The 16,707-nt window shown below is 39.8% G+C and overlaps 1 protein-coding gene across 1 annotated transcript in view; it reads left to right on the top strand.

Annotated features, from left to right (window-relative positions):
- The first annotated feature begins 7,491 nt into the window (after window positions 1-7,491).
- The window catches only part of LOC107744841 (uncharacterized), a 73,362-nt gene continuing 64,146 nt past the window's right edge, over window positions 7,492-16,707 (top strand). The window contains exon 1 of the mRNA XM_016558662.1: window positions 7,492-7,696. The gene's annotated coding sequence lies outside the window, so the exon portion shown is untranslated. The remainder of the gene's footprint in view (window positions 7,697-16,707) is intronic.

Here is a 16,707-nt window from a genome sequence, read left to right on the forward strand (position 1 = left end):
TAAAACAGGTAATATATTACAAATACAATAAAGTATACTTTTTTCACTAGGGTTAATACGTTAACATGGGTGGAATCATACATAAATTTAGGAAAACAATGTACAAGAATCAATGATATACTGTATGCTCACTATTTCTTGACTGTAAGACTGGAGTCCCACAAGGGTCGATTCTTGGACCAATTTTGTTTAGTTTATATATTAATGATCAGCCTACAGTTTGTCCAGAGGTCCAGGTTCAGATGTATGCAGATGATACAGTTGTTTATACTTATGCTAAGACAAAAGAACAAGCTGCTATCAAACTTACTGCTGCATTGATCAAAGTCTCAGATTGGCTATGTCACTCTTGCCTTACTCTTAATGTGAGAAAAACTGTGGGAATGTACTTTTTGATTAAGAGAGTTGATGAGCGTTGTCCAGATATTTTAGTCAAAGGAGAAGTAATAAATATTGTTGAGCATTTTAAATATTTGGGTATGATTATGGATTCTAATTTAATAAATAATTAAAAAAAACATTTAAAAAAGGTTTCTAGAAGTGCTAGAGCAAGCTTGATGATCTTCAGGAATATTAGGCACCAATTACCTATGGCTGCTGCTAAACTCTTTATGCATACAATGATTTTACCAAACCTTATCGGGCTACAAGTTTGTCCCAAACAAGTATAACCATGTTAAAATAATTATATACTATTTATAAACAAGCAGTGAAAATTGTAGCTAAAAAGCCAAGGAGTTATCATCATTGCATTATTATTAAATATTATAAATTATTGATGTTTGATTTTTTTTTCTTTGCAGATGTGTGTTTGATGTATAAACTAATTCATGATCTTGCACCACCACCTCTTAAACAATGTGTGACTTTCTGTAAGGAGAATATTAGGGTGATTGGGTCATCAGTTCGAGGTGACTGCTTGGCTAAATTTAAGAAAACTGTCTTTGGAGAACCAGCTTTTTTAGTTAGAGCAGCAGAAAGATGGACGTCAGTACCTGTTCATATTAGAGAGTGTACTGTACAACATTCAGTATTTTTAAAACTACACTTAAGGTATGGCTTAAGGAAAATCAAATATGCGATCACTGACCAGATTTTTTAATTCTGTGGAGTGTGATATTGTAGGTATTGTATTGTTTGTAATGGAGTATTGTAATTTTGTAACAACATCCTGCCCAGGGACTGCAGATGCAAATTAGCTCTATAGCGAACTCTGGCACAACACTTTGGGCACATACTGAGTTTTGTAATAAAATGCCAATGCGTTCGTAAAATATAGCATTTAACGACAATACTCAAAATGGCCGATGCCCAAAATGGCTGACATGGAAAACTTGGGTATGGTTCGACTCGGCATGCTGCACTGAATATAAAGAGACCAGTGATTTTTGGCCAAACCATTCAGAAGTTATAAGCAAATATTGCCACTTTTCATGTCTCCTGACCACTAGGTGGCGCTGTGCTGAAACTGTGCAGGTAGCCTCAGGTCATGGTTATTATAACGCATTAAATTTGGTCCCAATACGCTAAACCATTGCGGAGATATAGCTTCACATCCATTTTTGCATGATCTTCGTCAAATTCGTTCATATGTTATTCGAGAACGGTTTGACTATTCAACTTGAATTCCATAACGTTTTGCCAGCATGGTGTGAAGATGATCTGAGCCAATTTTGGTGAAAATAAGACAAAAATCTTGACCCGTAGAATTTTGGTGTCCATTCGACTTGACAGGAGGCAAGGAATCAGAGGGAAAAATTATTTTCTGTCTAAACTTTATGGTTCAAAAATTATTAGCATAAACATAAGTGCAAATTTGTACAGTTGGTGGCACTTGAAAAATTGAGCTAGAGACTCCAAACTTGCTATGGTGACCGATCAGACTGTCATCTAGCTGTGTGCCAAATTTCATAACTTTTTCACATAAGATTCTATGGGCTGCCATGGACTTCCAGAGCGGAAGAAGAAGAAGAAGAAAAAGAAAAAGAAGAACGCCAACGGAGACAATAGGTGCCATAGCACCTTCGGTGCTTGGCCTCTAATAATCATTAGAAAAACAATCGGGCCCCCTAGTGCACAGCGGGCACATGCATTTAATCCTCTGGCAGTCTGGTTGTTGAGTTACAGCAATGAAAAGGTTACTGTAGAACATCAGGGTTGTGAAACAGATACACTCACAGAAGGGGTATTATATATAAAACTTTTAATGATCTATAATAATTTTTTTTAATTATTTTAATGATATATAAGCATTTATATAAATAATTATATAAAACTATATCACCAGTACAGTAAATATCAACTGATTCTGTGTACTTATTTTTCATTCTAATGGATGGAAACAGACAGGAGAAAGATTATGCTTAAAATATTTCTTATTTCTTACAGCCTTCCTCTATGAGCGGAAATGTCCAGTTTTTTATTTGGTGTTAGGCCCCTGAGCATATTCATGAAACTAAGCATGTTTACTCAGAATGACTTATTCTCCATATGTAAAAAGTTTTGAGGAGTTTGAACAATGCACTTTAAAGATAGGCTATAAGACAACTACTGTTTAATTTTTTGCCATTATTTTAATAAATTGCCATGGCAACACCAGTTGAGATATCCAAAACACATTCGCAATTTAGGTTCCTCAGTGTTTTTGCATCAGGTAGACAAAGTTTGGTGTAAATTGCAGGAGTATAGAGGAGAAGAATATTTAAGTTTGAAGCGTTGCCATGGCAACCATATTTAAATTATCAAGAATCCCTTCACAGTTTTATATCTGTTGTGTTTTGATATTATTCTGATGAAGTTTGAAGCAAATCAAGTAAAAATAAACATTTTGAAAATGACACACTTTCTGCTGCTTGTTCTGGCTCTGCCTGTTTTAGCATTCCCCCTACTGGTCATTTTATATTCTACTACTTAAGTTTATATTATTCAGTTCCTGGGTTCTTAAGAACAGTGTGCACAGCACATGGTAGCTTATGTTAATTTTGCTGTGCCATTCCATCCTATTAACAGCACTTAAAGGCAGGGTAAGCGATTTCTGGTAGCCAATGTTGATATTTGAAATCACCAAAACAAACACGCCCCTACCCCAAAAGGATCTCGCCCCTATTTTGATAGCTCCGCCCCACATATACGTAGGCAACCCAGGCAACGATTATTTCTTTGAAACAAAGCAAAACCAATGTTACACCGTGTCTACAGACGTGAGCGGCGCGGCGCAACAAATCCCAGACAGAAAACTGCTGCCGGGTTCTATTTATGACGTGCTGACACAAATTTCAAATGGTTTTCAACGGTCGTTTGATCGCGTCCAGTGTAGGCAGACTTTAGCTGTTGTAGACACGGTGTTACTCACCTACTGAGAAGAAACATAGCAACCTCGGCGTCCGATCGCAGGCCTCCGCTCCTTGAGTTCTCTCCAGCGCTGGAAAGCTGATCCGATATTTACACGGGTCCTACTTCTTGCCTTATCGTTCCGCAGACGTTTTCCTCTTGTTTTTTATCCGCCATCTCTATCTCTCTCTCGCTCGGCTCGATTAATGTCCGTCCCATGCACTGAAAGCTCTCCCCTCCACATCACGAGTAGACACGCCCCTTATTGCTGATTGGCTACAAGTTTGTTTTGCTATTCGGCCCGAATCAGTTTTCTAAAGTGTTTTTGAAAAATTACATACCCTACTTTTAACGAGGCACTGCCTGTAAGTAAAGTTTGATTATTATTAAGTTGGCTTGAGAAAGCCAACTTACTGAAATGCGATTTTGACTTATTATTATTCTTCTTACAACATCTGTTGACTGTATCTTCTCCTAGAGCTTTCAAGCTACATCCACCAAACTCAGCTCAGATCTTCAGACTGTCTGAAATCATAAAAATCCTATAGAGTTACATTGACGGAATGTTCAAATGAGCCAAGACTATTCAAACTCCAACTGACAAAATTCAAATTTAAATCTGTTTTTCTAATAGATTCAAAACATTCAACCTTTAATCTTTAAAACTATTTTAAACTTCAATCTACTTCAAACCTAACCTTCAAACTTCAATCTTTTAAAACTTTTTCAAACTTTCTGGTCTGGCTTTCTCAAGCCAACTTCAAAGTGTATCTTGACAAACTTGTTTATCTAGTTATGTTGGCTTGAGAAAGCCAACATAGTGATATCCTATTTAAACTTATTATTATTAGTGGTGCTTGCCAAAGGCAAAGCATCACTATTGGTCTTCTTGCATACTTATTAAGTTGGCTTGAGAAAGCCAACTTACTGAAATGCTATAAAAACTTAAGTTGGCTTGAAAAAAAGCCAACTTACTGATATTGTATTTAAGATTCTTATTATTAAGTTGGCTTGAGAAAGCCAACTTACTGAAATGCTATTTACACTTCTTATCATTAGTGGTGCTTGCCTATTAGGCAAAGCATCACTATTGTTCTCTTGCATACTTATTAGTAGTGCTTGCCAAAGGCAACATGTTAACAAAGTTAGAAACATGCTAGCAACATGCTAACAGCATGCAAATCATTCTGACAATATGTTAATCATGCTAACAACATGTTAACATGATAATCATGCTAGCAACATGTTAATAATGCTAGCAACTTTTTAGCAACATGCTAATCATGCTATAAATATGTTAACAACATGTTAATCATGTTAATAATGTTAGAAACATGTTAACAACATGTTAATCATGCTAGAAATATGTTAATCATGTCAATCATGCTAGAAACATGCTAGTGACATGTTATGTTAACAACATGCTAATCATGCTAGCAAACATGCTAATAATGCTAGAAACATGTTAGCATTATGCTAATCATGCTATAAATGTGTTAACATCATGTTCAATCTTGTTAGCCATGTGATAAACATGCTAGCAACATGTAAATCATGTTAAAACATGCTAGCAACATGTTAACAACATTTTAAATCATGTTAGCAATGTGGTAAATCATGCTATCAACATCTATCTAATCTATCTAATCTTTCAAACGTCAAGCTTTTACAACTGCTTGAAACTTTCAGGCTAGGCTTTCTCAAGCCAACTTCAAAGTTTGTTTACAAACTTTACTCATCTAGTTGATTTATGTTATTCTGTATGTTTATGAATAAATACATGTAGAAATAATTGTTTTCATAATGCATGATTGTGAAATATATAATTCTGTTTATATTATAATATATTTGTATTGCTTAAGATCTTATTAAGCACTTATCTCAGTAAATGTATATTGTGTAAACATTTTGCATGATTATCTCATGTTGGATATAATTGGACTCAACATTTTTCATGTAAAAGTTTAATACAATCTTTTTGTTTTATTCTACAGTTTTACACATTATACTCATTATACTCACGCATTATACTATAATCATCTAAACTACAAAACTCCTATCGATAAAATTGAAGTAGGAGTTTATATGAATATATCTCTGAGGGGAACTGACTATTTTTTAGAAAAGTTTACATGTTATTTTCTTTTCATCTTGCCTCTGAACAATGCATATTAAAGTAGTGTTCATAAGGCAGCTCTGCTTTGTTTACAGCGGTAACTCAGGAAACACTGTATCATTGCTGTTCATAAGCACCACCTGCTGTCAGAGAGTGAATCTGCATCTCATTCAGCTCGTCTGCTGTTTCGTTCAGATATGTTTTATTTAGTATAGTTAAACAAAACTAAAGTCAGACCATTCTGAGTTGTCTAGCTTTCAGGATCTGATAAAAACAACCACACTAGAAAAAAATAAAGGATCCAAATGATAAACTTACAAGAAAGTAAACATTTAGTAACAGAAGTTTAACAGTTAATCGTTTCAACAGAACAAAATGCAATTTTGAGTAACATTGCCTATTAAAAACCCATTAACCCATTTCTGGTGTCTCTATTTGTACAGTCTGCACAATAGAATCTCTGATAACTAGTGCACTTTTGACAGATTTCTCATTGGGTGTGTCACTGAGTAGGAGAGCTTATTTGGAGTTTTAGTAGGAACTGGTGCATGGTGTCATGCGACTATACTACCAATAGCTGCTCCAAAAAATAAAAAAAATAAAGGCATTGATGTTTTCCTACAAAACAACAACTGGCTCTGCACCCCTTTACCTAAATTCACTACTTCAGACTTATGTGCCCTCCAGAAGCTTGCATTCTGCAAGTGAACAGCACATTATAAGTGCCAAAGAGGCACAAAATCACTTTCACAGACTTTTACATTAACTGTTCCCTCCTGGTGGAATGACCTGCCCAACTCAATCCGAGCAGCTGAGTCCTTAGCCATCTTCAAGAAATGGCTAAAAAAAACATCTCTTCCATCTACACTTGACCCTCTAACACTAACACTCTACTTGTTATCTTATTTATAAAAAATAATAAAAACACTTGACACTCTAACAACTGCACTTTCTATTCTATTTCTATTCTAACTATTTGTTTTCTTTTTATTGAAAAAGACCCTCTAGCACTAGCATTCTTTTATTCTTTTTCTATTCTATCTACTTGTTTTCTTTTTATTTATTATATAAAAAAAACCTTGCTACGTGTACTGTTACGCTAACCGAGAATTGTCACATCACTTACATATTTTTGCTCTTGTGTTGGTTTTGATTGCCTCTACTGTTCTCATTTGTAAGTTGCTTTGGATAAAAGTGTCTGCTGAATGACTAAATGTAAATGACTATGTACGGGGCTCACTAAACTAGCCACATCCAAAGCCTAATCTAAAGCTTTTCCATACTTATTAACCTCGATTAAAGTTTGGATGCATCTCTAATTATAAAATCTTTTCTGTATAACATGTGAAACCCTCACCGCTAACATACTAAAAACAGTGCAACTGACAATAACAGGAGCATCACTGACTCACCATTTGTTGGTTGATTTTGACTTACCACTGTTGTTTGATGGACTTGTAAAAGATGGAGCGAAGGAGAGAAAAGAGACTTTAAATATAAATATGTCAAAAGGTGAATGTAATGCTAATGAACTGTGCTAGCAATAATGCTAAACACAATGTCAGATTAATTTGATAGACAATATCAGATAATATCATATATGTGATAGCAATTGAGCTATATATATCTATACAGTAAAGAGTAGCGGTAAGATAGATATTCAAAACAAAGTTAGACAGAGCTGATTTTAGCTCTGCCTAACTTTGTTTTGAATATATATCTTACCATTTAGCAGCAAGACAGGAGGTGAGGGAGGCAGCAGTGAGGGTGTTTAAATACTTTTTAAAAACGTATTCATATAATAAAAACAAAAAGTGCGCATTCATACGAAATAGGACCAGATTAGCATGAAAATCTATAGAAGACTGCAGCAGAACTCAGCAACTGATCCATGTTTTTGATTGGCATTTGGCCTTGCTGAATTAAACCAATGAAATTGCAGAAACAAAGTTCAAGTGAAACATTTTTTTTTCCATTGCATGGATAGACTGTCTCAGTTCTAAGTAAAGCCCTGAACAATCTGCTGTTGTGTGTCAAACAGAATTTTGTCAACCGGTGCCCACACTGGGTGAAATTCATGATGATCTGTCTCAGAAAAGTGAGAGTGAGCAGCCACAGTTTCTTTCTGAAGATGAAGATGAAGCTGATCCCGACCTCAGTCTAGATCAGGAGCAGGAGCAGGAACAGGATCAAGAGTATAGCAACAGTGAAGAGACTGTTACAACACCTACAAGGAAAAAGGACATTAAGGTAATAAGATAATATTTCATGAAAAAATCATGAATTCATAAGAAATTTCACAAATTCTACTGAATCGCCAATTTTACCTCCATGCAAGTCACTAATTTTAGATTAATGTCAAAATCAAAATAGTAAAAAATAAATAAATAAAAGTAAACCATCAGTAACATACATTATATATATATATATATATATATATTGCTCATCAGTGCCTTCTGACACTAATGCAAATTAGTCATAGCTGAAACATCCAAATGCCACTTTGAACATTGACTGATTCTTCACAAACTTTCTTCTCTCACCCTTTCCTCAACACCGCTGTTATATTGTACAGAGCCTCTATTTTTATATTTTATTTTATTTTTCCTGTTTTCTCATTTCCTATGTTTAGTTCCTGTTTCCTTGGTTGCCTTGGTTTCTGTATATGTCCTAATTTGTTTCTATAGTAACTGATTATGTTCACCTGTTCCTTGTTTAGTTCCTTCTTTAGTCTATTTATAGCCTTCAGTTTCAGTTATTTGCCTATTCTCATCTTTGTATGATTTGTTTTGCTGTGTCGCTTGCATGTTTCCTCTGCTCCCGAGTGTTATTGTTTTCTTTTAATAAGCATACTGCTTTTAAAATAGATTCATGCTTCAATTCTACTTGCCTGCAAACAACTGTGACATATATCTGCTGTTGTCTCTCTTTACTGCTGTTTCTTTCAAATGAACTTTTTTGGAACACATTAAACAATGCTATGATCTATTTCCTCTTTCATTAAACCTTTCCCAGCTAAAGGAGGAAGCACGTCTGGCTCTTAATATGCAGGAGGTATTTTAAAGCATCAATGTCTATGGTTCTATCTACGTTATACATTTCCCTTCTGATGCAAATAGGCATTTTGCATGAGATCATAGTGAACATTTGCCTTTTTAGCCATATTTCAGGAGGCCAAGTGATCAGGCATATTCAAATAGTGGACCGCTGTCCAGGTCCGGACCTAGGCTTGGTTCCAACCGGACCACGAGACATAATGGAAACGGCAGCACCAGTTCGAAATAAAGTGAGCAGCGCTTCAAAACAACCTTAGCGGTTCACACCACAAGCGCTCAGGATCGTTTATTGTAATGATCTTTCAGTGGTATTTCTTCTAATATATATATATATTTTTATCTCGAGCCAAACGCCCTTCATTCAATCCATTCCCGTGTGCGTTGTATACGAATACTGAGAGATATTACTGAATTCACGACAAATGCAACAAACTTTATAATGCATTTTTGTCACATATAAAAACACTTGACAGTAAAGCATTGATTTTGAGCTAGACTGCTGGAAAGTTACTGCTAATAAATTCTGTCATCATTTCCTCACCCTCATGTCGTTCCAAACGTCTTTCTTCTGTTGAACACAAAAGAAGATTTTGTAGAATGTTACCAAACCCATTTGGTTACTCTTGATTTCTACTGTATGGACAAAAATTTCTTGAATTTCTCAAATTATGTTCCACAGAAGAAAGAAATTCATACAGGTTTGGAATGACATGATGTTGAGTAAATGATGACAATTTTCATTTTTGGGTGAATCTCCCTTTAAGAACTTTATTATTTGTAAATAATAAACACCTAATTTATATAAGACACTGATATTTATATTTAATCAGGCCCTTATTAAATTAACTTTTTACTTCAATTAAAATTCATTAGAACTATAACATATAAAAAGAAAGAAGTTCTTGCTTAGAAAGCAGAGTTTAGCTGACTAGTATTAGTAGGATGGTGGTCACAAGAAATAAAACCATGGTCCTCATTACCATGGTTATATGGTTTTTAAAATAAATAATAAGTAATAATAAACTATAAAATTTGTAGTTAAAAAAAACTAAATATGAAGAAACTACAAAACACCTATGAAATTAAAATAGTTCCCAATATCTAATAACGTAACATTTATAATAAATACATTTCTGCCTACACATTATTTGTACAGTGTTAAAGGGGTCATATGATGCGATTTCAAGTTTTCCTTTTAAAAATCTACGCGTTTTGGAAAGACGGGGCATAGAGGAGAAACAATAATGTACAGTATGTGGAAAAGAATGTGTTTTTTGAACCTTAAACTGCATAAACAAATTTCTTTACACCAAATACACAAAATAATGTTCTTTGTAGCAACATCATATAAATACATTTCTGCCAACACATAGGCTATTTGTACAGTGTTAATAACTTCAAGTTAAATTACTATGGTGCTGAATTGACAAGCCTATTGGTGTTTTCCATTATACCTCATTGTCGTGGCTGTTTACAGCCAGCATCACTAGAACCTTTAATGTTCTCATATCACACGACTGTATAACAATTCTGTGTCACATCTGAATGGATCAAGTGACTTGCGCTGTTTATCGCTTATAAATCGTGGCAGAAGCGTGGCACACGTTCGTCAGCACTGTGCAGGTGACTGATCCCGCTCTGCTTTGACACACAGCTGGCGGATGCATCGGGTAGCGCTGCTTCAAACCTTCGGAGTATTTACTTAATGCGGTTTCGCATGCGCTGTAATTTAAAAACAGCGCCTAATATTGGGGAGGTCTCCCTCATTTCGGCGATCGGCCCACTACTCGAATGGAATGTCCCGGTGCTCCCGATGGCCAGTAGGTGATCGCGGGCCTCCAGACCTCTGGGCCCTATGCACTCTGTCACCCTTTTCCCCCAACTAGCGACGCCCCTGTGTGTAACTATTCCTATATATATATATACCTCTGCTGGGAAAGAAATATAGAGACCGGACCTCTTGGAACTTTAATTGAATAGCAAATTATGTCAAAATGCCCGTCTTGGTAAGTATCATATAGAAGACATAGCCGGCTAAACGTACTGTATCAGTGCATTCTCTTAAAGTGACAGCACTATTAATCAAACAGCAACAACAAAGAATTCACTCATACAGTGAAATTTTACATTTCATTACTTTATTCAATTAATGTACCTAAAAACTGTTAGACCTACCTAAAAAAAAAAAAAAACTGAAAATCACTGTTTATTTTATTTGTATCTTTACTCTATTGTATTTATTTGTGCTGTTGCTTGTAGTTAGATTATTCTTATTTTATATATTTTTATATACTTTTACAGTATATTTTTTCCCTAAACATAGCACATACTGTACCGAAACCGTGACTCTAAAACCGTGATACAAACCGAACCATGAGTAAGTTGAACTGTTCCACCCCTAATATATATATTTCTCCGGACCTCCGCTGGGAAAGAAATATAGAGACCGGACTTGTTGGAACTTTAATTGAATACCCCTGTATTAAAGGGATAGTTCACCCCAAAAATGTTATTATTTTTTTAAGTAGGGATGTGCGAGACTAGTCTACTAGCCCAGGGTTCCCTTTCGAGATGGTCTCTAGACGTTGTGTACAGCTTGCTGACACTATGGGGAAACACCTTTCTTAGATCCATGCTTCAATTCTCCTTGCCTGCAATTCCAAACTGGAAGTGGTTGCTCACTGCTGGCCGAGAGAGTGGAAATTTGCATTTCCCCCACTGAACATCCTATACCAATTATTGTGCAAAATCAGGCAGGGAAATTTGGCATCCCCAGCCCAGACTTATGGAACCTGCAAGTCTGGCCATTCAACAGAGCCTGCCAGCATCAGTTTTGCTTCCATAGCAAGTGCTGAGAACGATTTCTGAAGTGTATCTACTAGACGTAAAACTCACAAATAGAAAGTATTTCTGAATTGGTGCAGCTCTAGGGACGAGGATTTGGTAAGCTGCCCGATCCTGGTCATTTTCTCCTTCTTACAGGAGCGTTTGGGTGATGGCTGTACACTCTCTATGCTCAAAGTGTAGGTGGCTGCTGTATCAGCTTTTCATAATGAAGTGGATAACCAGTCAGTTGGGAGACATAATCTGATTATTAAGTTTTTACGGGGCACGAGACGGCTCTCTTTTTCACTTTTACTCACACTCACTACCGTTAAGCGAGTCGGCAATATGCATGCTCTTTCAGTCAGCAAGACTTGCATAGTTTTTGGCCCTAACTTCTGTAAAGTTGACCTTAAACCAAGACCAGACTATGTGCCTAAAGTGCTCTTAACAATGTTCAGAGCCATGGATATAACTCTCTCAACTTTCACCCTGAGTGAGTCGGCAGCTGGGCAGGATACACCCACCCTGCCACACCTTCAGCCACGCTACCTTGTGTGTGCTTTGTGCATTTATGTTGAACGTACCAGACAGTTTAGGCTCTCTTTACAGCTCTTTGTGTGTTTTGGTGGAAGTTATTCAGTGGAAGGATTCTAAAGTATAGCCACTCGTGTTCCTGCTACTTTTTCACAAGCTTGTGCACTATTGGCCATTGGGATGCAGTGGCATTAACCGAATAAGGCTTCAGTATTTCAAGGAGAAAGGTGTTTCCCCATAACATCAGCTAGCTGTACGTTTAGTAACCTGAGACTTTTTTCAAACATGTCCTGGAGACCCCCAGCACTGCACATTTTATATGTCTCCCTCATCTAACACACCTGGTTCAACTCATCAGCTCATCAGTAGAGAATGCAAGACCTGAATTGGGTGTGTTTGATAATGCCGGGCATACAAGGTGTGATTTTTGCTGTTGTAGGAGCTTCCAAGCGAGTTTTTAATTTTTTTCAGTCGGAGTAATTGTTGCTTGTCAGTCGTTGATGCTTGTATGGTCATGACTTAATCGTGTGAGAGGAATTACGAGCCGTTACGAGCCATACTGAGTAACCTCTTGAGCTTCCGATAATTGTCGCCGGCTTGGCATGCAATATGGTCGAACCGTGTACCAATTGGTTTGACACAGTTGTCATGTTAACTGATTCATAATTCTTACAAGGGCTCACAACCTCCCGAGTGTCCAAATTTGCACAGTGTATGCCTGGCTTAAGGGAGACATACAAAATGTGCAATGCTGAGAGCTTCCAAGGCATGTTTGAAAAACCCTAGATTAGTCGGCTAAACCAGAGGTTCTCAAACTTTTTGGGGCCAGAGACCCCTTACAGGGGGGAAAAAATTCCAAGGACCCCTATATAAGTGATTAAGCATACGCTTATTACAATATATTTTAGCTTAAAAACTGTAAAATTCACTAAAAGACAACACTATTTATTTAATATCCACAGTAATAACAGAACTTAATTATCATATGTAATTATTTTTTATTTTTTTCTTCTTTTGGAAGCTGCATTCAAAATCCATTTGGCTCGCCCCCTCAGTTTGAAAAAGCAAGATGCCTCTGATAATCACTGTACACCACTCTTTTCACTGTATTATATATTTATTATATACATTCTTAAAAGATTATAGGTCATTTCAGTTTTCCCAGCATACCATAATCAGTGCCCCTATTATGCTATTTTAAAGGTTCCTAATTTTGTTTTGGGGGTCTCCTACAATAGGTTTACATACATCCAAGGTCAAAAAAACACTTTCATTTCTTCATAATATACATTGCACATCACCTAATTTCTCAAAGAGTCTGAATTCAGTTTCTCTAAAACCCTCCTTTCTATGAGCTTACTCTGCCCTGTTTGGTCAGATGGCTTGTCTGTTGTGATTGGTCTACCACATACAGCGTGTGTCAAAAACAAAATGCCCATTACCTTATCTGAATTTCAGCTCAAGCCCGAGTCAGAGATGATGAAACATTGGAAGAACTAGTTGATCAATCCCAACCTCCATGACAAGGACGACTTGAGCAGGACATTTCTCAGTAATTTTTCACTCAGTTTGTCTTACATTATGAGATGTAACTGTGTAACTCCCCTACATCAGCATTAACAAGTGTATGTAACTACAGAATATCATTAACTGTATCAATAATTTCACATGCATTAGCCGACCACTAACGTGGATGACTGATGTAACATAACAGTTTGTAAACCAAATTCTTGCTACTTGCTAACACAAGGTTGTAAGAACAACAGACAATCTGCATTAATTTACACAATTTTATGTAATAGTGGTCCCACAGCTGAAAAGCATAACTATTTCAGTAACCCAGTAATAGCATGACTTAACATGATAAATAAAATGACTAGCCGGAGACCTACAGCTGTGCACTGTGTGTAACCCTCGTTTCCGAAGGAGGGAACAGAGACGTCACGTCAGTGATGACCGACGAATTGGGATCTCGCCAGAGAGACCAATCCACTTCGAGTGTAACTAAATGAGCCAATGGACATTGGCATGCGCATTTCGCATCTGACAGGTGTACCGCATTAATTCATGCTTTCGCTGAGGAGGCGAGCCGGTGGCAGCTCAGCGGTGGTACAGCAACTGTGGCGATGGGACGTGACGTCTCTCTTCCCTCCATCAGGGAACGAGGGTTACATACGTAACCGAGATGTTCCCTTTCAGTCGGTCACTCTCGTCGTCACGTCGGTGATGACCGACGAATTGGGATCCCTACCAACATGCCACAGGTGCTGCTCCCTCCAGTGCCCTGTGTAGGCCTCTGGATCCTTCCTATAAGGCAGACGATAGGACTGGGCTCTACACAGAGAAAGTCGACTACAGCTGTTCCTCGCAACCCAACATTAGAAGAGGACACACTGTGGAGTCACCTCCTCCCAGAGGGGGTTAAGTGACATTTACTCACGTGGAGTAACCCCGAGGGGCCCTAATGCACATGTAAGTCTCTGAGATGGCTCATGGCTGCATCATTTAGAGACGGCAGAACGTGGTCTGCCAGGGGAAACACGGCCCTAGTAACTGTACCGTGGAAATACACATATGAGATGCCAACCAGTTCACTCATATGGGCACTAGCCTCACACCAGATTTCAGGAATTCATTGGCTAAAAGGCCTGGCGCCGGACACTCCGCCACGTCTGGCCGCTGGAGTGCTGGAGGACTCGTCAGGGTCTGCCCGGTCAGGGGACTCTCTGGAGAACTAGGCATCCAGGACTCCGCAAGCCGACTCTAAACCGGGCCTCTCAGTGCCACTGCCCGATTGAGGTGAGAACACAGGAGGAAACCGGTTCGACACGCACGCTATAGAACCTAGCGAACGTGTTAGGAGTCGCCCAGCCCACAGCTCTACAAATGTCGGCTAGCGAGGCACCACGAGCCAGCACCCAGGATGATGCGACACCCCTAGTGGAGTGAGCACGCAGCCTGAGCAGGCAGGGCACACCTTGTGCTTCATAGGCCAAGGTGATGGCATCCATTATCCAGTGGGCCATCCTCTGCTTGGAGACAGACTTCCCCTTCTGCTGTCCACCATAACAGACAAAGAGCTGTTCTGAGGTCCTAAAGCTCTGAGTTCTATCCACGTACTGTTGCAGTGCGCATACAAGACAGAGCAAAGCTAGGGCTGGGTCTGCCTCCTCCAGGGGCAGCGCTTGCAGGTTCACTACCTGGTCCCCGAAAGGGGTGGTAGGAACCTTGGGCACATAGCCGGGCCAGGGTCTCGGTGTTGCACTTGAATCAGCCGGTCCAAACTCAAGGCACGATTCGTCGACTGAAAATACCAGCAGGTCCCCCACCCTCTTGATCGAGGCCAATGCAGTCAGGAGCAGGGTTTTCATAGAAATAAACTTTAACTCGACTGACTGCAAAGGCTCGAAGGGGGCAGCTTGTAGCGCTCTTAGGACCAATGCCAAATCCCAAGTGGGTAGGGAGGGAGGCCTAGGAGGATTTAACCTCTTGGCCCCCCTAAGAAACCTGATGACCAGATCGTGCTTCCCCACCGACCTCCCCTCTACGGGGTCGTGATGGGCAGAAATAGCAGCAACGTAAACCTTAAGAGTGGAGGGGGACAGCCTAAGCTCCAACTATTGCTGCAAGAAGGAAAGCACGGCTCTGACCGAACATCTCAGGGGGTCCTCCTCGTGGGAGGAACACCATTCGACGAACAGGTTCCACTTCAGCGCATAAGCCCATCTCGTGGACGGAGCACGTGCTGAAGCGGTAGTGAACGCTACCTCCTGGGGTAGGTCACCTAGAACCTCTGCGTCTCATCCAGGGACCACACATGGAGTTTCCATAGGTCTGGACGCGGGTGCCAGAGGGTGCCCCGTCTCTGAGAAAGCAGATCCTTCCTCAGAGGAATAGGCCAGGGAGGGGCTGTCGTAAGGAGCATGAGTTCCGGGAACCAGGTCCTGTTGGGCCAATATGGAGCCACTAACAAGACCTGCTCCTCGTCCTCCCTGATCTTGCACAGTGTCTGTGCGAGCAGGCTCACTGGGCGGAACGCATATTTGCGCAGGCCCCGAGGCCAGCTGTGTGCCAGTGCGTCCGTGCCGAGCGTTGCCTCGGTTAGGGAGTAGAACCACTGGCAATGGGTGGTTTCTGGAGATGCAAACAGGTCTATCTGAGCAACTCCGAACCGTCTCCAGATCAGCTGAACCACCTGAGGCTGGAGTCTCCACTCTCCTGAAAGTGCTGCTCGAGACAGCTCATTGGCTGCCCGATTGAACACTCCTGGGATGTGGATGGCACAAAGGGACCTCAGATGCTTCTGACGCCAAAGGAGGAGGTGGCGGGCGAGTTGCGACATGCGACGGGAGTGTAAACCACCTTGCCGGTTGATATACGCAACGGTCGCAGTGTTGTCAGTGCGGACCAGAATGTCCCTTACCTGAAGGCGCCCTCTGAGGCAACTCAGGGCAAGGCGTACTGCCAGCAACTCGAGGCAATTGATATGCCAAGGTTCTGCGGCAGGCCGGTGTAATCTGAACCCGGTGAGTACCGCGTTGCCACGCCCACCTCGGGACTTGGCCATAGAGCTAGTGCTGAAGCGGTCTCATATGGAGCAGACCGAGCGTCTTGAAGCAGTTCAGCACCGACTGAGCACGTTCCTGGGTCAGCCGTGCTGTCTGGCTGACCGAATTCAACTCCATGCCGAGAAAAGAGATCCTCTGCATTGGCACAAGTTTGCTCTGTTCCCAGTCGACCCGAAGACCCAACTGGCTGAGGTTTCTGAGCACCAGGTCCCAGTGTGCGCACAACTGATCACAAGACTGTGCGAGTATGAGCCAGTCGTCGAGATAGTTGAGGATG

This window comes from Sinocyclocheilus rhinocerous, unplaced genomic scaffold (assembly GCF_001515625.1).
Source record: "Sinocyclocheilus rhinocerous isolate Xijiao unplaced genomic scaffold, SAMN03320098_v1.1 scaffold678, whole genome shotgun sequence".
Lineage (NCBI taxonomy): Eukaryota > Metazoa > Chordata > Actinopteri > Cypriniformes > Cyprinidae > Sinocyclocheilus > Sinocyclocheilus rhinocerous.